Below are 22029 nucleotides of genomic sequence, written 5' to 3' on the forward strand. Positions count from 1 at the left end.
TGGGACCATTTGCTTGGAAGACCTTTTTTCCCAACCTTTTACTCTGACGTAGTATCTGTAGGGCTAACAGTTCTTTGACATAGTTCCCAGGTGAATATTCTAGAAGCCCAATGTTTCATTAGAGGATAAAGTGACTTAACACAAAAAACTCACATGAACTTTACAATATGGCTGACAGGAAGTACAGACAAGGTCTGGGAATGCACAGGTTGGGTTCTCTGGACAAGAAGACCAAAGAGTTTGGGTGACAGTTGTAGTTTTTATTTTGACTCTGGTTTGTAAAAAAGGAACTAGGGCACTCAAAAAGGAAAGCATCTGTGTGTTTGTGTGTGGTTTTTTTTTTTTTTTTTCTTCTTCACTACAACCTGGCATCTCCTTCTTCTAGGTTTGAATGTATCACTGGCCCTTGACTCTGTTTGAATAGCTGGTTGTCTCTATTGTTCCAACTGTCTTCCTTATTTGTCCTTCCAACTTTTCCTGTCAGGAGCCTGGTATGTATGTGTAGGGAGAAGAATCAGGTAGCCTTGAACTAGAAGCTTGGTTGTCGAATGGCTATACAATCTCTTCTTCCCCGTGGGAGGACTGAACACTCTATGGTTTACCTTGGCACTCACTGACAAAATTCCAGTTATAAGTTATGTACATATGGGCCAGTCAGATTATTTCTGGAAAGATGTGAGTGAGTCATATGTTGCCCAAGGTCAAGTTTCTGCCTAAGAATGTATTTGTAGACCTTCTTTTGACCATTGCTCTTAGTTTTCCTGTATGTTTCTGAGGGCATGCCACGTTCTTGTGTTGGACTGGGAATGAGGAACTTGTGTGGCCTGTGACCTCCGAGACAGTATGTATACAGTGAAGCTCCAAAGCCCATCTCTGGCCAAAGGAGGCCATGATTAAGGTCAGTCAACTTGGGATTTATTGGCAAAATGTGTGTGTGTGTGTGTGTGTGTGTGTGTGTGTGTGTGTGTGTGTGTGTGTGGTGTTGTTGTTGTTGTTGTTTATCAAAGAAGGGTGGAGGGAGAGAACCTGAAAGATGGGTACCTTGGCTTCTTGGTTCAATACTGTCAGCAAGTGATCTGTTCTTAATGTTCCCACCAATAATTCAGTGTGTTTTCTCTCAAAATGTCTGGGGGCAAAGGACTGAAGAATAGATATATCTTGGTAGCACAGGAGGGACTTGTACTCAGCCCAAGGTCCCGTTTCTTCTGAAGAATTTATATGTATTGCGTCTTCTGACTCTTCTTTCTAGCTTTGCAGTTCCGAATTTAGTGCGAACTCGAGTGCTGAACTGATGGTGCTGTACTGTGCCCCAGACTAAGTCTCTGGCTAGAAGTTTGTTTCTATGGCTTCTCCTGACCCTTGCATCCAGGGGAAGGGATCCTCATTGGGTTTTCCTGTTTGGCCCTTATGCCTTGAGGATGGTCCCTGTCCTTGTGGGAGAATATCTTAATACACTGAAACAGAGACCACCCAGGTCAGATCAGTGATAATAGGTACTGTAGACATAAGGAACCAATTTCTATCTAACATATATCAGAGTCAAGTGTTATGTTGAACTGTTTCAGTTTTTTTTTTTTTTTTCACTCCAAGAAGGGCGGAGGGAGAGAACCTGTAAGAAGGGTATCTTCACATTCTTGATACTACACTGCCATCCAGTGGAATTGCTTTGCTGTTCTTATCAACACCTCCATAAGCTTTTCCTTGGCAAGTCTGGTAGTGGGTGAGGAGTGCTTCAGCTTCTGGTTCAAATATTAAAGTGAAGGTAGCTTGAGCCAACTGGCAGGTTCTGCGGTTAGCCAGCTTGCTTCTCTGAGTAATAAATTCAGCTACTTGCGAATATGGGCTTTGTGATCTCGAGGCGGCCATGTTTGCACAGTGATGAGGAACACTATTTCGGATTCATCAACTGGGGCACAGATATGTGGGTAACTTGCTGATCAAGGTTAGGAATCTCCCCCAATTGCCTCTGACCTGTTTTTTAGATACCTTTCTGCATATATATCTCATTTCTTGGAATCAGCCAGTGCCCATGAGATTCTGGACTTTGTTCATGAGCTTCAGGGTCTCGAGAAATGCCATCTAGAGGTCAAAAATATGTCAGTCCTTTCAATTCATCATACTCTCTACCCTACTCTCACTTCCATTACTCCCTCTTTTTCATTCCTTCCCTCCTTCCACTCTTAGATACTCAGCCTGTTGTCTCTGCTTTTTTTCTTCCCTTCCTTTCTGTATTTTCTGTCTTTTGGCTTCCTTTTTATTCCCTTTATTCTTCTGCTGTACTTCAGGAGTTTTGCTGGGAGAGCTCTCTTTGTCTTGGACTTGGAATCCGTGGTTCAGCATCAAATCAGGTCCCCACACAACCCACAGGCCGGGAAAACATCTGTAAAGGTGAGACATAGGCAGGACATTTTCTAGTTTCGCCACAACAAAGCTATCCCTTCAAACAGATAGGCAGTTGGCCTGAGGGAGGGAACCACCCTAACTTGCCTGAGGACTTACACTGGAATCATGCCTGGAGCTAGACTCCATGATGCACAGAGGACAATGGACACATGGGAGGTTGCAGAAAGGAGTTACTGGGAAAGCAGTGATTGACAATGAATGTGTGGGGAAAGAGGTGGGATAGATGACTGATGGTGAGACCATAATAGTGGTAAGATGAGTCCAAAGAGATGCTTTGTTGCCTCACCCAGGGCATGACAGGCACGCAGCCCCTGGGAGGGAATCTGGATTCTTCTGGGATATTTTCATGCCCCATGACCAGGATCCTCCAGAGGAAAAAGGATCCTCAATTCCCAAACTCACCCATGATGTAGCAATGGCCCAGAACATCCACCCATGCAAATCCAGGGTCATGGACTCCATAAGTTGAGATCTTTAGACAAGAAGACCGAAGTGTTTGGTTAGCAGCTCTCCTCTCTATTCTGTTCTATTGGCTTAAGGATCCAAAGACCTCAGATTGGAAATTTCCTGAAAAAAAAATTATATATATATTTGTCTTCTGTGTAAATTGGAACCTTCCTCTGTCAGGTAAAAATCCATTTCTGCTCCGAGGACCTCTGCGGGTAGATGACCAGGCTGCCCACTTTCTTCTCTACCTCATGACTCTCCCTGCCAGGAGACTGGTGAGTGAGTGTGGAGAGGAGAGGGCACCTAACCTTAACCTGAAGCTTAGTGTAACCTGGTTATGGGTATCTGTACAACCATGGAAAGCCTGGACACAAACTGATCACCGTGGACCCCAAAGTCATGATGTCTTCCTTGGCTGTGGGAGATGGTAGTGTGTTCACCCTGAGTCCATCTTTTCTCTAAAGGTTTGTCTCTGTGGCTTCTAACAACTCTTGCATCCAGTGGTGGATTTTCCAATTTAGGTTTTCCATTTTCCTATATGGTGTTTAAACCTTTAGGGTTAAAAGCTGCCCCTGTGGTGGAATGACTGAATATAATGGAACTGTATACCCAGCGTTGATGTTCACACACACACACACACACACACACACACACACACACACACACACACACATTGTATAAGCATTCAGAAATACTGCAGTGCCCACCCGTGGGCAGAAATATCTGGGATTGAACTCAACCATTGTAGTCTCCTGGCAAACTGTTGGCCTGTTTTTTCCCTAGAGATGGATATTGGAGAGACCCTGCAATAAGGGTACCTTGTCACTCATGGAGCAATACTGCCATCAAGCGGAATTGATTTCCTGTTTCTAAGAACAGCTAAGTGTGCTGCTTCAGCAGGTTTGGGGATGAGGAAGTGTGGATACAGAGGGACTGGGGTCCCAACACTGAAATGAAGGAGATTCTACAGTGGTATTTCAGAGTCCAGGTTACCTGTTGGGGCACTCTCTTGCTATTCCCTGAGGCTTGCCATATCCCAGGGCAAAGACAACAGCTACATAGAAAATGTAAGCTTAGATTTCCTGTGTCAGCCATGTTTACCAGGATGCGGAAGAGAACTCTGACTTCAAGGACTGATTTGAAGGACTTGTAGAAAACCTACTTTTGTCTCCTTCATATCCTCCTACCACTACGGAGAAGCAGAGTCAGCCCAGGTAGCTATGGGCACAACAGTGTCCCTGGATTCCTGTTACGTTTTGAACCCTCATCTATACCCAGCCCCCATTTCCTGCAATCAGACACTGCCTTTGGAATTTGGAGCTCTCTTCATGGTTTGGAATTTGGAGCTCTCTTAATGGGTTTGGAATTTGGAGCTCTCTTCATGGGTTTGGGGATCCCCAGAAAATCCACACACCGTTTACATATGCTTGCCTTTCTTCTTTCCCTTTTCCTCCCTTAGCTCATCCTTCCTCCATTTCCTCCCTCAGACGAACTGGGCTTTTTCACTTGTTCCCTCCATCCCACACTCCTGTCCCCATTCTGTCCTTACAGTATACTTGTGTTGTTAGAGATAAGTGTTAGCATATGAAACTCTCTCTCTGTCAGTCTCTGTATGTGAGGTGTGTATATGTGTGTGTGAAAGAAAGACAGAGAGAGACAGAGACAGAGACAGAGACAGAACACAGAGAGAAACAGCATTCCTACTCCTGATGATGATACTTACTTTGTCCTTCTCCATGTATTCAGATCCTTAGGATCCCAGGCATCAGTTCCCTTGAGAGCTCAAAGCAGCCATAACTTTCAGCCCTCAAAATCTTCCTAGTAAGGTTCTCCAGGTATGTTTTTTCTTAACTGTTCTGCAAACATGGGGCAGTGAGTTCAATTCCAGGGCATCTCCAGTCTGCAAGTCTACGTGCCAGCTGCGGAGAGGTGGACCAGGAGGAAGCACAGCTCAGAAAAAGGATAGAGCCAGCAGCACAGCTCCCGTGGCAAAGAAGTACCAGATTGGCTATGCTCTTGGCAAACCTTCCCCGAAAAGGGACTTCTGGGTGAGCCAGTGTCTTTGAGTTTCAGGTCATTCAGGTTTATGATTTGAATAACACAGGCAGAGTTTCCTGGAAAGTGGCTTTCCACTTGGGGTTACTGGAAGAGTTGTTCCCCCAAAAAACAGGGCCAAATTTTAGGCAAGAAGAGTCTTGCAGAATCGCACAATCTCTGGTCCTGGAGATTCAGTCATGCAGATTTTCCTGCTCGGTGCCTGCTGAATCTGCTGAGAAGGAGATCTGTCCACTGCATAGGTTCCCAGAAAATTAACGAATAATTCGGGACTAAAACGAAAAACTTAGGAATTTCTTAGATATGAAGCTATTAAAGGGAAAGTCGGCATTGGAGTGGTAGTCTTGATTTTGTACACTCTGCTTAGTCTGTTCTCCACTAGGGAGGAAGTATTCCCAGAGAGACAGTGACCATGGCAAGCACTTCTCAAAGGACTTTGAATGGTGCTCAACCAGAAAAGCATCTGCCCAAGCCTTCGAAAAGACAAATTGTCAGTTTTGTGCAACTTACACTGAAATTGTCCACACCGATAGCCCAAGCTTAAACTCTGTGCCCTTTTAAGCAAGCAGAAAGGATTCTAGTTTCCCCTACCATTCCCTGACCGAGATCCAAAGATCACAGCAAATGGATTCGCTTTTTCCCTTTCGCTTTCTCTGCCAGGTAAGTTCTAAAGCATTTTCCTCTGATTCTTTTTTTTTTTTTCCTCGCAGATTGTTGCGATTCTTTTAATTGCAGGGTTCTTCAAGCTCTGCAGACTGCAGCTAGTTGCTGTAGCACTTTCCCAGCAGTCAGTTCTTTGCCCCGAAAGAGCTAAGACAGGGCAGTAAGGCTACCTGGGTAAGGAAGATTCAGATTCTGTGGAAAAGGCACTTTCTCGCTCTGCCAGTGTCTTCATTTGCTGACACTGAAGTTTGAGATTTGTGACAGACAACATGGGTATAGCTTCCTAGAGACTGGATTTCCACTTGAGGCCACTAGAAGATTTGCAGGTGGCCACAGGGAAAAAGCCTCTTGGTATGAGGAGCAGGAAGGTTTGGGGAGCAGCCGACTTGGGGAGTGTTTCAGCAGGCTCCAGCACTCTCTGGTCCTGGAGATTTTGGGCATTATTTTGTGGGATGTTGCTCCTAAAACTATTGAATAGCGACTGTGGTCACTGCTCAGTCTCCTAGAACTTTTAGGAGTAATTTAGACCTAAAATGAGACATTTTTAAATGAATAAAATAGGTACCTATTTGAAGTTAAAAATCTCAGTATCTGCAACTGTGGAAGGTGTGAGTCTAGATCGGTACTCTTTGCTTCATCCCTGTGTCTTCAGTTAGAATTACTTCAAGAGAAGCTCAGTGACCAAGCACACTGAGATAGGTGCACCCGAAAAACCTTATATCGCCCTGGTACTTCTGGTTCTATGGGTTGTTTTGCATTCCTTAAATCACTGGGTTTCAAATTGATTTCTAGTTCAAGTGAACCAAAACAAGCTCAAAATGATTTTTCCTCTCCCAAGAAATGAATTGTATTTTAGCAAAGATGAAGTATTGTCATATGTATATATGTATATATGTATATATATATGTATTTGTCTGTATACGTAGATAGAATAAATAGACAGACAGGCAGACAGACAGACAGAGAGATAGATATAGATAGAGATTCCTAGAGCAATAAAACAAATGTACTTGTAAGGGGAATGAATAGGAGAGAACAGGAGAGGGTTCCTGATAGTTTGTGAGCAAAGACTAAAGGTAAGTGCTTCAAAGGGTTGTGACAGGGGTCAAGTTCCGTCTAAGATAGTTTGGAGTCTAGTGTTAAGTTGATCTTTTCCATTTCTTTTTTTTTTTTCCTTCATGAAGGGCGGAGGGAGAGAACCTGGGGTAAGGATATATTGGCATTCTTGATACTACACTGCCATCCAGCGGAATACCTTTGCTGTTCCTGTCTACACTTCCAAGTGCTTTTTCTCAGCAGGTCTGTGAGTACGTGAAGAGTGCTTGGGGCTTCTGGTTCAAATAGTAAAGTGAAGGTAGCTTGAGCCAACGGGCAGGTTCTGGGGTTAGCCAGAGTTTGTTTTCTGAGTAATTAATTCAGCTACTTGGGAATATGGGCTTTGTGATCTCACGGCGGCCATGTTTGCACAGCGATGAGGAATACTGCCCCAGATTTATCAACTGTTGCTTGTCAACAGAACACAAAGTGGAGGCAACAGATTAGGGATGTCAGCATGTGACAGACCTCAGAGAGGGGCAAGTAAAAGGATAGGAAAGAAAGAAGAAATTCAATGAGGATGGACTGATAGGGAGGGAATAAAAGGCAGGAATGAAAGGAAAGAAGCACTGATTGAGAAATAGATAAAATCTTGAGGATGTTTCTGGAGATTCCCAAGCCCTTGTACAGTGGCCAGGATCCCAAGGATAGTGTCTGCCTCCAGGAATTAAGTAGTGGATACAGCTAACGATTAAAAAAAAATCATGAAGTTCTATTGTAATGACAAGTCTTTGATTTGTCTCTGATCCTTGACCCTAAGAAGATGTGAAGAATTTGCAAGTATGTTGCCGATGTATCTGCTCTGAGGCTGCTGACTCTTGGGAAGAAAGAAGTTCTCCTGCCTGACAAATATGGCTGCCACTGGACATTGAAGCCGGCACTGCCTAAGGAATTCTGGTTATTACTCAGCTGTACAGCAAGCTTCTGATGCTGTCAATGGTGAGGTCCCCACCTGTGATCTGGACGTCACCTGGACTTGGATCTGTTACTTCAGTTTTTATAAGAGTCCCCCAAATATATTTCACATTCCTTCACCCCCAGACTTTTTGAGTGCACGCTGAGTTGTTGGCACAAACAGTTAAAGAAAGACCAGTTGGTGGCAGTGTTGTGCCAACAATACTAAAGGATCCTTCTTCCAGGATCTCTCCCTCCGCCCTTCATTGATGAAAAAAGAGTACAATTCCATTAGATTCCTAGAGAGCTGACTTCACTCTTGCTCTAGTCTAGTCAGAGATGGACCTTGGAACCTTACTGTGTGCATAATGCCTTGGAGGTCACAGGCCACACAGGTTCTTCAAACCCACTCCAAAAGGAGAACATGGCATTCTCCCAAGGCCTAAGGATCATACAAGAAAACTAAATTGGGAATTCCAAAAGTAGAAGCAAGCATCTAAAGAAGCTATTCACATACATTCTTGGGAAGAATTGTACCTTGTGTTGAGCACAACCCCCTCATAGACCGCCAGGAATACACGGACAAATATATGCCTGTGAGCCGAAATCTTGACACTGAGTTTCAGGGTAACCCACAGAGTGTCCAGTCCTCCCATGTGTATATAATAGATATTGTATAGCCATTCTACAACCAGAACTCTAATTGTCCCACTCCTCTCCACACTCACATACCAGGTTTCAGACAGAGAGAGTCGACAGGACAGAGAAGGTGGCAGCTTGTACAAGAAAAAAAAGGAACACTTACCCACACATGGCCAAGGATGAGGAGACTCCAGCTTGTGCAGAGTAGAGAATACATAGGGATTGTTTCTATTTTCACAGCCCCAGTTCCTCAGACCATGGAAGAGAACCAGAGGAGAAAGAGGAGAAAGGACAACTGTCATCAGAACCCTTTGGTTTTCTTTCCCTGAGACCCTAGCCTAAGAATTCTAGGACCCTGTCTGTGTACTCAGTTGTGTCTGTCAGCCATCTTGCATAGCTCACATGAGCTGTTTTGCCCCAACCTTTTGTTTTCCGAGACAGAGTTTCTCTCTGTAGCAGGTCAGGCTCTCCTGAAACTTGTGTTGTTGACCAGGCTGACCTTGAACTCCAAGAAATCTGCATAACTCTGCCTCCTATGTGCTGTGATTAAAGGTATGCACCAGTACTGGCTGCTCACATGAGATTTTGTGTTGAGGCAATTTCAGACTCTAATGAAACAGTAGGCTCCCATTGAACCTAACTGGGAACTAGTAAATTTCAAAGAACTGTTAGCCTATCCCAGCTGCTACCAACCCACTAGCTCCTCAGTTCTGGCTGTATTCCATCTCTTTGACCGTTCCTGGAAAATATTATGATCTCGTTGTCTATAAACAATACTTTCCACTATCCTACTCAGCCTCTGCCAGAAAAGATATTTGCCCGTATTTCATTTTCTCACAGGGAAATAGTACTACTTGTATGTGGATCTTGGTTTTTAAAAATCATGTGCAGCATGAAATTGAGAATTGCTTTTTCCATGTTTTTAATGAATTGTGTTGGGATTTTGATGGGGATTGCATTTAATCTGTAAACTGATTTTGTTAAGATGGCCATTTTACTAGGTTTAGCCTACTAGTTCATAATTGTGGGATATCTCTCCATTTTCTGAGCTCTTCTTCCTATTTATTTATTTATTTATTTAGAGACTTGAAGTTGTTATATACAGAACCTTCACTCGTTTGGTTAGAGTTACCCCAGGGTATTTTATAATATTTGTGACTATTGTGAAGCATGTAATTTCCCTGAGAAAGAAGGCCTTAAGATACACAAGAGGGAGCTTCTGAGGTAGAGCAAATTTCATTATGGAGATATGGATGAAGCTCTTGTGCCTGACTGTCTTGCTACAAGTTCTCACTGGCCCAAGGCAAGACATACCTAAAGACTGGACCTGGCACCTTTCACACACTTTCAAGGGAAGGGTCTTGGGCAGAGCATCGAAAACAAAGACTTGCACCTCCCAACGGAACAGAATGTCACTGCTCAGTGATCTGAGCACTGCCTGTCAGGTGTACCCATCTATTCTATGCAGAGGTTGAGTCTCTAAAAGACTTACACTGTAGACTAACCATGTTCCTGTGTCTGAGTTTAGTAATGTCTTCCAACCTACTAGAGGCAAGAGACTTTGCCATGGATTCTGGATACTCTATGACCTTGCTTCCTCTGCAGAGGACATCTTGAGATGCAAGTGTAAAACACAGGAACACACAGCTAGCTTACTCTGAAGTCTAGGAGAATATAGCTCCATTTCTGCCACCTGTCAAAGTTGGGACTTATTCTACCCATGATTCCTCTGGTTGAACAGGTCAGCTTCCTACTTAAAACAGTCACCACATGGTGGAGGAGTCATTTTGACCTTGACCCTGGGGTTTCTCTTTGCCAGGAGACTACAATGTGGTTGAGTTTTTCTGACCACCAGTCTTTCTGAATTAATCCTACTGGTTTTTTTTAATTGAATATTTTATGTATTTACATTTCAAATGTTATTCTCCCCTCCCATTCCCCTCCCTCATCTACCTGGTTCTATGAGGATGTACCCACTCTCACCTCAAATCTCTGGTATTCCCCTACACTGGGGTATTTAGCCTTTATAGGACCAAGGGCATCTCCTCCTATTGATGCCAAGCAAAGCCATCTCCTCTGCTACATCTGCAGCTGGAGCCAAATTCCCGAGTAGCTGAATTTATTACTCCAAAAACAAACCCTGTCTAACCCCAGAACAGGTCAGTTGGCTGGACGTACCTTCATTTGTTCATTGATTGCTGATTCAGTATTTGAACCAGAAGTCCTGGGCACTCACAACTCACTTTCAGATAGGCTGAGAAAAAGCTTCATAGAGGTGGTGGCAGTACAGCAAAGTAATTCCGCTGGATGGCAGTGTAGTATCAAGAATGCCAAGATAGGCTTCTTCCAGGTTCTCTCCCTCCGCCCTTCATGAAGGAAAAAAAAAGCCAACTGAAAAAGATCAACTTAACACTAGACTCCAACTACCTTAGGAATAACATGACCTGTGTCATAATGCTCTAAAGCACATACATTTAATCTTGGCTCACCCAATTCTATCAGGAATCCTCTCCTTGTTTCACCGAATGACTCCCCCTCACTGGTATATCTGTTTATCACAAAGTTACACTATCTCACATAAAGGGCTTGGATACATTTCTCTTTCTCAGGTTATTGGTCCTCAACCATCTTCAAGCTCACCCACGCATCTGTATGAGCGGAAATTTCATAAGTTTATTTTTCCTACAGGCTAAAAAGAATATGAAAATTGCAGGAAATGGATGCTGTTTTATTATAATTAGGGAAAGAAAGTAAACTTTCCAAATACAAATGCATTTCCGTATCACCAGTGCTTATGACTATACATGGGAGCCAATAGAAATAAACAGATCAGGGGAATATACAACGAAATTTTGTCTCAAATTGTTCTTCAAATATATTTTGTTCCTTGCCCCGGGATCTTGACCTATATTATATCTCTATCAACCTATATAGATACACACACACACACAGAGAAAAAACAAAACAAAAAAAAAAACCTTTCTGTCACGATTGCTACATACAATTCATTTTTTGAAGTGGTGAATTCATTTTCTTTTTGGCTTTTTTTTTTTTGTTTTTCCTGAAGTAGAATCCAATTTGAAAAGGAGCTTCTTAAGGAATATAAAACTGCACAGACATCCAGAAGTCCCTGGGCAGTACTGAGGTTCTCTGGCAGAATTATCTCAGGGCGCTTGGTCACTGAGCTCCCCTTGCACCAATGCCAGCTGAAGACACAGGGATGAAGCAGAAAATATGGATCCAGGCTCGCACTTTCCACAGCTGCTGATCCTGCGAATTTAACTTCAAAGGGTAACTAACTTATTCATTTAAAACTGTGTCACCAGCCAGAATACAGCAAATACAGAGGCGAATGCCAGCAGCAAACCACTGAACTGAGAATAGGACCCCCGGTTGAAGGAAACAGAGAAAGAACTGGAAGAGCTTGAAGAGGCTCGAGACCCCATTTGTACAACAATGCCAAGCAACCAGAGCTTCCAGGGACTAAGCCACTACCTAAAGACTATACATGGACTGACCCTGGACTCTGATCTCATAGGTAGCAATGAATATCCTAGTAAGAGCACCAGTGGAAGGGGAAGCCCTGGGTCCTGCTAAGACTGAACCCCCAGTGAACTAGACTGTTGGGGGGAGGGCGGCAATGGGGGGAGGATGGGGAGGGGAACACCCATAAGGAAGGGGAGGGGGGAGGGGATGTTTGCCCGGAAACCGGGAAAGGGAATAACACTCGAAATGTATATAAGAAATACTCAAGTTAATAAAAAAAAAAAAGAAAAAAAAACTGTGTTAGTTTAGGTTTGAAGTATTCCTAACGGTTCTATGAGTCTGCGCAGTGAGGACAATCGCCTCTCAATAGGTTAACCAGCCACAACCCACAAAATAACGCCCCAAATTTCCAGGACCAGAGAATGCTGACTCCTGCTCAGACACTCTCCAATTTGGCCCCTCCCCAAACCTTCCTGTTCCTCATCCCAAGAAGCTTTTCCCCTGTGGCCACCAGCAAATCTTCTAGTGGCCCCAAGTGGAAATCCAGTCTCTAGGAAGCTGAAGCCATGCTGTCTGTCACAAACCTGAAACCTTGGTGCCTGCAAATGAAGACACTGGCAGAGATATGAAGTGCCTTTCAGGAGGAAGTTCGCCAAAAGCGCCCGAATCGGAAACTTGCTTGCTGTAGCACCTATACTGTCTTTTCATTTGGGTAAGAATTTCATTGACTGCAAAGAAAGATACTTGGCAGAGCGCACGAAATGCTCTTTAGAAGGGAAGTTCGCCAAGGGCACCCAGAATCTGAATTTTTGTTGCCGCGGCACCCGCACTGCCAGGTCTGAAGTCTATCGCGGCTGCCTGGTTGGAAGTCTATCGCGGCAAAGAGCTGAATGCTGGGAAAGTGCTACCGCAACTAGCTGCAATCTGAGGAACTTGAAGATGCCCTGCAATTAACACCATTGCATCAAGCTGCCAAAAAAAAAAAAAGAAAAAAAGAAAAAAAGAAAAAAGAAAAAAGAAAAAAGAAAAAGGTAAGGAGGAAAATGGCTTGAGACCCTTACCTGGAGGAGAAAGCACAAAGGAGGAAGCGAATCCATTTGCTGTGGTCTTCTGGATCCCAATCAGCGAACACCTAAGGAAGCTGGAATCCTTTCTGCTTGCTTATAAAGGCACAGAGTTTAACCTTTGCGTATCGGTGTGGACAATTTCACTGCAGGTTGCACAAATCTACCAGTTTGGCTCTCAGAAGTCTTGGGCAGCAATGGGGTTTTTTCGTTGAGCTCCTTCAAGCCCTTTGAGAAGTGCTTGCAGTGGTCAGGGAGCCTCTCTGGGGATCCTTCCTCCCTAAGGGAGAACAGAGCAAGTAGAGTGTTCAGAATCAAGACTAGGGTTTCGGTGCTGAATTTTTCCTTAACCTCTTCATAGATAACAATTCCACAAGACGTCCTTTTGGCTACGAATAATTTGTAAAAGTTCCCGAAGCCTGAGCAGTGCACAGATTTGCTGCTCAACAGAGTCAGCAGGCACTGAGTGCACACAAATGCGCGCATGGCTGAATCTCCAGGACCAGAGCTCCCGCGACTCTGAAAGACTCCCCTCCTCTGAAATCAGGTCCTCTGTTCTTTTTGCAACTCTTGGAGTAACTGCAAGTGGAACGCCACTTTCCAGGAAGCTTTTCCCATGTTGTCCAAACCATAAGCCTCAGAGTTCCCAACTCAAGACTGTGGCTCACCTAGAAGTCTCTTTTCGTGGGAGGTTCGCCAAGAGCATAGTGAACCTTGTGTTTCCTTGCAGTGGGGTTTCTTTTTTTTTTACATAGAGAAATATTTATATAAATAATATATATGCACCACAAAATCAACAGATAGACCGGGCTCTTCTAGCTGTAAGTCAGGCTTCAGCGTGAAAGATTCCCCAGACCAATTAAGTTCTAGGGACACTGGCAGCTGTGAAAATGATTCCAAGTCCTACTCTAGAGCTAAAGGGGAAGAAAACCGGTCCCTTCTCGCTTCACCCCATTCCTTACGTTGAACAAGCAAGTAGGCATAGAAAAGCCAGGCTTGTCTATACACTGCCTGTCCCTAAACATGGGGGACAGGAAAAGGATTCACTTAAAACTGCACTTTTATTTTTTTGTTTACTGTTTACACATTTTGCACTTGGGAGGAGGGAAAGTAAGGTTGGGTCCTGGGTCCTCCCTCTGAGGTTTCTCAGGTTGCAAAATAACTCATTTCTTTGTTCCTGTTTCTCTGCCTAAGCCCTGGCTTTGTGCCTAGAGGCAAGTTAGAAGATTAATAGCATGTGATGGCTCAGGCTGAAGAACTGGCTGCTGGTTAAGTCCCCGCTGTTATCTTGGTGCCTGGTAGGGGTGGGGACTGTCATATTGTAACCCCTGGGAACAACCCTGAAATATAACCACTCCATGCAGGCCCAACTGTCGAGGGTTTTCTTGGTGAATGAGTGGAGTGGTAATACATGGATTAGTCTTAGATTTAAGATTTTACCTGAGGAATTTGGACAAGTTACTTTCTAAGTTAACATAAATGGCAGCAGGTAAACTTTTCTAAATGATTTCAGGACAAGAGCACAAGGTCTCACAACACCTGTGGACAAAACGAAATGAACAATTACTAGAATTTGAAATTAGAGTATGCACAGTGCAGTGATTCTCAACCTTTCTGTGGACACCTTCCTGTCCCAGCTCCATAAATGCACTGTACAATGCTGCTGTACAATCCCAGGCTAAGTGTGACTGTCAGTCTTCAGAGGCCACCCAGGATCATGGGGGGGAAAGATTGAGGGCGAATTACAAAAAAAAAAAAATTGGGAGTGGTAAAAAAAGAAGGAAGTCTACTAATTCTATTTAAACGGAATCAGGGCGGAATAACACCCGCATAAGTCACTGTGTCATCCAGTTTCTATTCACAAAGAAAAAGCTCCGTCCATCTTTTAATTCTTTTTTTGAAAAATTCCTGACATTACAGAACTAAACTGAAATGTATTGATAATCCACTTTTACATTTCCATGACAAACAAAAATTCATGAGCCAAAAAACAAAACAAAACAAAACAAAAAGGGGGAGAAGCTTATAAAACTAAATATGGATATCTCAGTGTAACTGCTGAACAGAGAAAAGGATTAAAATACCTTAATTAAAAAATTATGAGTGGATGATAAAGTGTGTAGAAACTGAAAATTTACAAACTATTTGAAACCTGGAAATCACTGACTGTTCAGAAACTACACAGATGGATCATGGGTGGTGGTGAACAGCAGAAAGGGATTATGGATGAATCTGCTGTGTTTTAGCTGCTCCCCTTGCCACCTGTCTCTGAGGAAAGCCTGGCATTGATCAGATACTGAGCCAGGCTAATGCTGGCAGCAGGTCCAGTGATGGTAACCTGCCGATCAGTAGATCCTTCCACTGGGTTTGCAGTTTTGATCTGCGCCCCAGACATCTGACGGATCTCATTGATTTTGGCATCCTGACGCCCAATTATGCAGCCAATCAAATCATTTGGAAGGGTGAGTTCATGAGAAGTAGTTTGAGCAGATTCATCCAAACCCAAATAGCCTTTCACCTCTGGAGAGCTGGATTCAATGCCACTGAATCCGGTGTTGCCATGGGTCATGGGAAAATGAGACTGTTGCATTGCCTACTGGTGCAGCTTGGTCAAATCTGGCTGTGGCATGGCATAGTGTCCTTGAATGGTACAGGCCTCTAGAGGTGGTCCCTCCAGGTCACGGTAGAGGCACATGGACGTGGTGGTGTGGGGAAAGCTCGCACAGGTACTGCCTGTGCTGTACCTGTCCTGACCACCTGCAAAGATGACTGGAGAACTGGAGGGCTTGGGCCAGTAAGCACGCCCTTCAGGGTAGACTGGGAGTCTCCAACATGACCACGCAGATCTGTTTGACACACTCAATGATAGATGGCAGAATGCCAGCAATAGTGATTGCCCGCTCAGTTGAGTTGGGGAGCATATTCCCTGCCGCTTGGACCTGAGCCCCTGTACTCTCTCTTATTTCCTTGATCTTGTACCTTTTCCAATAAGAGAGCCACACTGACTAGCAGGAACCACCAGGTAACCGGGGGTCTACTGGCAGCTGTGCTATTGGTCATAGAGCTGCTTATGTCCTCTTCCGGTTTGTCAATGATCATAGCAAAGGCTTTGAAGATGGCATTAGTTGGTCCAGCCAAAGTGATAATTCTCTCAGGACAATTCCCTTCTGAGATGTTGATACGTGCACCCACTCTTCTCTTGCAACTTCTTAACAGATTCTCTGCTCTTTCGGATGATACTGCCAACTTCCTTTCCGTGCATAAGTAGCCTGATGGTGAGAGTGACATTTAATCCACCTTCAATCACACCGGTGTCCATGTCTAGTAGTTACAGGGAGCTGTGCCTTGAATGGTCAAGTCTTTGGTCACTGGATGCACAAGTTGACTGAGGGGAAAAGGGGAGAGGGCAGGAGGGGGAAGGGCGGGAGGCCTGGGACAGAAGAATAGGGGCAGGCAGGAAGGTTAGGGCCACAACTCCCCCAGCCCACCCCGCTAATGGACGGAGGAGTGGGTGCGGATAGCTGGCAGGCTGGCTGGTGGGCGGAGGGCCTGCGGGCAGGAGAGGGCACAGGCTGCAGCTGCTCTGGCTGCTGCCTCTGCTGGTCTGGGTGCAGCAGGGTTTCCATGCTGCCTTTCTATCCTTTTTCTGAGCAGAGCTTCCTTCTGCTCCACCGCTGTAGCAGCTGCTACGTATACTTGAGGACTGGAGATGTCCTGGAATTGCACTCACAGCACCACGTTTTCCAAATAATAGAAGACAAAATGCCAAGATCCTTACTGGGAAGAATTTGTGTGCAGAAAATTATGGCTCCTTTGAGCTCTCAGGGGAATGGATATATGGGAGTGCTTTTTACTACTGGTGATTACAAGCAATCCTCCCCAAGCAGAGAGTCTGTAAGAGCCCCGATATAAATTGTCATCATTTCTGTGTCCTTGCCCAATGTCTAATTGGCAGGTCTAGCTTAGCTTTCTCAGCCTTTTAAATCTCCATTTATGTTGCATGCTTCGATGAACTCATTTCTGCTTCATAAGGAATTTATGATTAAAAACATGGAAATAAATTAAACAACATTCCCCCAATTTTACTATGATCACCTTATATACATTTCATTTAGAGTGGGCACCTGGAAGCTGTGGAATGTCGTTTTGAATTCCATACTTTCACAACTGAATATTTTTCATCTCCCAAAGAAAGTGAAAAACACCAACCAGACCATCAGAATTAGAAGTAGAAAAACCATCCACTTTATGGCCTCTTTCACCATGCCTATGGATCACTTACATGTAGTCCTTGCTCACCCACTTGTGTCAGGAACCCCCTCCTAACCACTCCTCCTCACTGGGGCATCTGTTTCATCACAACCTTACACTATGGACTACATGGCTCACAGAAGGGCTTGGATCCACTTCCCTTTTTCACATTGTCTGTCCGCACCTATCCTCATAGTTTTCTAGTCCATCCACGTGGGAGGCAATTTCATAATTTTAACATGGGGATAACACAATTTGAAAACTGCAGGAAAATGGACATTGTTTCATTCTCTTCAGGGAAAGAAGATGAACTTTCCAAATACAAATGCTTTTACATATGACCATTGCCTATGCTGGCACTTGGGAGGAAAGAGAAGTAAATGGGTTGGAGGAAATGCAAAGGAATTCTTTTCTAAAAATGTTTTGTAACTAAATGTTGTTCCTTGCCTTAGGATCTTAACCTATATCTATAACTGTCTATCTACATAAACACACACACACTAACATGCAGGCACCCACACCCACACCCACACTCACACCCACACACCTCATGGTTCCTAAAATAAAATTCATTTTTGGAAGTTGTGAAAAATCATTTTCTGCCTGGCTTTTTTTCCCTTTGTTTTTCCTGAACTAGAATCCAATTTGAAAAGGAGCTTCTTAAGGAATATAAAACTGCACAGACATCCAGAAGTCCCTGGGCAGTACTGAGGTTCTCTGGCAGAATTATCTCAGGGCGCATGGTCACTGAGCTCCCCTTGCACCAATGTCAGCTGAAGACACAGGGATGAAGCAGAAAGTATGGATCCAGGCTCGCACTTTCCACAGCTGCTGATCCTGCGAATTTAACTTCAAAGGGTAACTAACTTATTCCTTTAAAACTGTGTCACTTTAGGTCTGAAGTATTCTTAAAGGTTCTATGAGTCTGCGCAGTGAGGACAATCGCCTCTCAATAGGTTAACCAGCCACAACCCACAAAATAACGCCCCAAATTTCCAGGACCAGAGAATGCTGACTCCTGCTCAGACACTCTCCAATTTGGCCCCTCCCCAAACCTTCCTGTTCCTCATCCCAAGAAGCTTTTTCCCTGTGGCAACCAAGAATCTTCTAGTGGCCCCAAGTGGAAATCCAGTCTCTAGGAAGCTGAACCTATGCTGTCTGTCACAAACCTGAAACCTTGGTGCCTGCAAATGAAGACACTGGCAGAAATATGAAGTGCCTTTCAAGAGGAAGTTCGCCAAGAGCGCCCGAATCGGAAACTTGCTTGCTGTAGCACCTATACCTTCTTTTCATTTGGGTAAGAACTTCACTGACCTCAAAGAAAGATACTTGGCAGAGCGCACGAAATGCCCTTTAGAAGGGAAGTTCGCCAAGGGCACCCAGAATCTGAATTTTCATTGCCGCGGCTCCCTTACTGCCTGGTCGGAAGTCTATCGCGGCAAAGAGCTGAATGCTGGGAAAGTGCTACCGCAACTAGCTGCAATCTGAGGAACTTGAAGATGCCCTGCAATTAACACCATTGCATCACGCTGTCCCCCCCCCCCCAAAAAAAAAAGAAGCAAGGAGGGAAATGGCTTGAGACCCTTACCTGGAGGAGAAAGCACAAAGGAGGAAGCGAATCCATTTGTTGCGGGCTTCTGGATCCCAATCAGCGAACACCTAAGGAAGCTGGAATCCTTTCTGCCTGCTTATAAAGACACAGAGTTTAATCTTTGCGTATAGTGTGGACAATTTCACTGCAGGTTGCACAAATCTACCAGTTTGGCTCTCAGAAGTCTTGGGCAGCAATGGGGTTTTTTCGTTGAGCTCCTTCAAGCCCTTTGAGAAGTGCTTGCAGTGGTCAGGGAGCCTCTCTGGGGATCCTTCCTCCCTAAGGGAAAACAGAGCAAGTAGAGTGTTCAGAATCAAGACTAGGGTTTCGGTGCTGAATTTTTCCTTAACCTCTTCATAGATAACAATTCCACAAGACGTCCTTTTGGCTACGAATTATTTGTAAAAGTTCCGAAGCCTGAGCAGTGCACAGTTTGCTGCTCAGCAGAATCAGCAGGCACTGAGTGCGCACAAATGTGCGCATGGCTGAATCTCCAGGACCAGAGCTACCGCGACTCTGCAAGACTCCCCTCCTCTGAAATCAGGTCCTCTGTTATTTTTGCAACTCTTGGAGTAACTGCAAGTGGAACGCCACTTTCCAGGAAGCTATTCCCATGTTATCCAAACTCACGACTGTGGCTCACCTAGAAGTCTCTTTTCGCGGGAGGTTCGCCAAGAGCATAGTGAATCTCGTGTTTCCTTGAAGCAGGGTTTCCATGCTGCCTTTCTATCCTTTTTCTGAGCAGAGCTTCCTCCTGGTCCTCTTCTGTAGCAGCCAGATCGTATCCTGGAGGACTGGAGATGCCCTGCAATTGCACTCCCAGTCCCATGTTTTCCAATTACCAAGGAGACAATACGCGGAGAACCTTACCGGAAAGATTTTGAGTGCAGAAAATTATGGCTGCTTTGAGCTCTCACGTGAATAGGTTGTCTGGGAGTTGTTTTAACCTGGCGAGTACAACCCACTCTGCCCCTAGCGGTGAGCCTCCAAGACCGCAGTGTAAATTGTCTTCATTTCCTTCTCCAGCTCCTCCTCCCATTTACTGAGGTCTGGGAAGCATTGCAAGCTGAAACCTGTAGACTTGGAGGTTATTAAAGTCTCTTTAGTGATGTGTTCCCTGCCCAGGAGGGTATGTGTAGCAGTAAGGCATAGAATTTCAGCTTGAGATAACCGGGTGCTCCACCACTAGTCCTTTGCAGGTTGCCCAAGAGAACCATTTTGGGTTTGTATAGACAATTTTCTTCCTGCTAAAAAAAGGAATTTATGAGCAAAGCAAAAGTGACAAACGGAATCTGTAAGTTCAGCTATAGGGAAGGGAAGTAAAGGGAGCCCTGGTCATCATCCTTTTCCAAATTGCAAATCACGTAGATTATGATTGTCATGCCTGGTGTTATTAACTAAGGCCTTGTTCTAGCTGGTTTTGTGTCTTCTTGACACAAGCCAGAATCAGCAGAGAATGAGCCACAGTTGAGGAAATGCTTCAGTGAGATGCAGCGGTTAGGCATTTTCTCCATTAGCGAATGGTGTGAGAGAACCCAACCCTTTCTAGGTGATGCCAGCCCTGGGCAGGTGATGCTGGGTTCTGTAAGAAAAGCCACCGTTGACTTTTTGCTCTGCAGTACCTGGAAGGACCTAGTACACTGTAGGTGAGAAAAGAATAGGGCACTGGGCTGTGAGGTCTTGCCAGCTGCCTTCACCTATGTAAAACTCACTCACCACTATGGGCAAGTGATGAAATGGTTTTCTCATTACTATATAGCAGGAAATTAAGAAACAACTGAGGGACGTACAACAATTTTCCTGCCCAGACAGGGGTTCCATGAAGAGTTGTAAGTAATGTATATCTTTCTGATGTCTGACCTTAAAACCGTCCAACCTCCTTAATTGCAAAGTGTGGTTTATTGGTTCTCAGGTCACTGCTCTCTTCTAACAGTGAGAATACAATCATCTAATCTAAGTCTGAATTGGGTAAAAGTCATTGATCTTTCACAGTGGCTTTGCACACCACAACTTCGGTACTTTGTCCAGTTATGAGATTTTGCATTAATTAACTGAAAAGAAACTTCATTGACCCAGGCTGAGAACACGTGTAAACATAAATGAATGCCATATCCTCGTATGACCACAGGGATTGACCTATCTGGGAAGGTAAAGGAGTGAAAAAAAGAGAAAAAGACAGACACATGGACACAGAAAATCTCGGATCACATAGTCTGGACTCTGATGGAGAAGTCATAGCACTTCAGAAGTGCAGTGTATTTCTTCTATACAGTTAACAGGGGGGTGTGGTTATTGCATACAGCTGAATAAGGAGAGGCAAGGTTATTACAGACCAAAGAAAAAAGCAGGTAGGGTTATTTTATACAGCTGAACAAGGAAGGAGGCTTAATTAATCTTGGTAGGAGCAGGCTGCCTTTGGGAACACTCTTCGGGCTACAATATGAAGAGGTAAGAAAGCAAGAGTGAAATTCTCTGTGTGCCCTGTCAATATTTGCATTCAGATCCACGGAAGGCTTTGCCATCCCCCAGAACCTCGTCTGAGGAAAGCTTCGCCACTCCCATGGCGCTGAGGCCTTGGACCTTGACATGACCATACCCATCCCAACAATACTCTACTCGCTTCCTACCGTAACATATTTATTATTTTAAAATGACAGAACCCCACCCATTCCATTATTCTTTAAGTGAAAATAAGTTTTAAAGATTTCTTTTTATTTATATATTTGTGAGTAGACTCTATTTATGAGCAGGTGTCCAGACAATTCATAAAGCTACAGAAGATCGTCATCTGTAGATGGAGCTACAGGAGGTTATGAGTTTCCCAACTTGGATGCTAGAAACTGAACTGATCTTCTCGTAAGAGTACAGGTGCTCTAAACCCCTGAGCCATCTCTCTATTCCAGATACTGATTGATTGATTATTGGTTTTATTCCTTAAAACACTTCCTTAGAAATGTAATTGCCCATTTCTAAGCACAACATCACTTGCTACTTGAAACAGATTGAAAAGGAGAAACAGTAGAAACAATGAGTCATTGCCCTTTTGTAACCTAACCACACAAACTCAAGCCTGTCAACTCCACGTGTTTAAAACAACCTGCCTAATGTCATGCTCACTTCCTTAAAATCTCTTGCCTAGAATGCCAGCAGCAAACCACTGAACTGAGAACGGGACCACTGTTGAAGGAGTCAGAGAAAGGACTGGAAGAGCTTGAAGGGGCTCGAGACCCCATATGAACAACAATGTCAAGCAACCAGAGCTTCCAGGGACTAAGCCACTACCCAAAGACTATACATAGACTGACCCTGGACTCTGACCTCATAGGTAGCAATGAATATCCTAGTAAGAGCAGCAGTGGAAGGGGAAGCCCTTGGTCTTGCGGAGACTGAACCCCCAGTGAACGTTATTGTTGGGGGGGAGGGCGGTAATGGGGGGAG

The 22029-nt window shown here is 44.4% G+C and overlaps 2 long non-coding RNA genes and 1 pseudogene across 22 annotated transcripts in view; 1 reads left to right on the forward strand and 2 right to left on the reverse strand.

Moving 5' to 3' along the window:
* Positions 1 to 239: 239 nt before the first annotated feature.
* LOC100911253 (uncharacterized) overlaps positions 240 to 22029 on the reverse strand; it is a 115943-nt gene continuing 94153 nt past the window's right edge. For 11 of the 18 annotated variants that reach the window (XR_010061562.1, XR_005498473.2, XR_010061560.1 and 8 more), the window contains 7 exons: positions 18589 to 18870; positions 12747 to 13029; positions 10689 to 10847; positions 8363 to 10565; positions 4574 to 4769; positions 2806 to 2970; positions 240 to 2380 (listed from right to left, as the gene is read on the reverse strand). This is a non-coding gene — a long non-coding RNA (uncharacterized LOC100911253). Of the gene's footprint in view, positions 2381 to 2805; positions 2971 to 4573; positions 4770 to 8362; positions 10566 to 10688; positions 10848 to 11201; positions 11465 to 12746; positions 13030 to 18314; positions 18528 to 18588; positions 18871 to 19234; positions 20344 to 22029 lie in introns of those variants that run through there. The other 7 variants (XR_005498491.2, XR_005498488.2, XR_010061561.1 and 4 more) reach the window with 7 other exon arrangements.
* On the forward strand, positions 2965 to 7703 carry LOC120099355 (uncharacterized). Of its 4 annotated transcripts, XR_005498502.1 has the most exons (5): positions 2965 to 3125; positions 3634 to 4898; positions 5288 to 5565; positions 6753 to 6867; positions 7427 to 7703. It is a non-coding gene; the product is annotated as an uncharacterized LOC120099355 (long non-coding RNA). The 4 variants fall into 4 exon arrangements; XR_010061570.1 differs by having other exon boundaries at positions 3634 to 5565; positions 7424 to 7703; XR_005498501.1 differs by having other exon boundaries at positions 3634 to 5565.
* Pcbp2-ps3 (poly(rC) binding protein 2, pseudogene 3) lies at positions 14601 to 18271 on the reverse strand (annotated as a pseudogene).

The sequence above is a fragment of the Rattus norvegicus genome, chromosome X, assembly GCF_036323735.1.
Source record: "Rattus norvegicus strain BN/NHsdMcwi chromosome X, GRCr8, whole genome shotgun sequence".
NCBI classification, from domain to species: domain Eukaryota; kingdom Metazoa; phylum Chordata; class Mammalia; order Rodentia; family Muridae; genus Rattus; species Rattus norvegicus.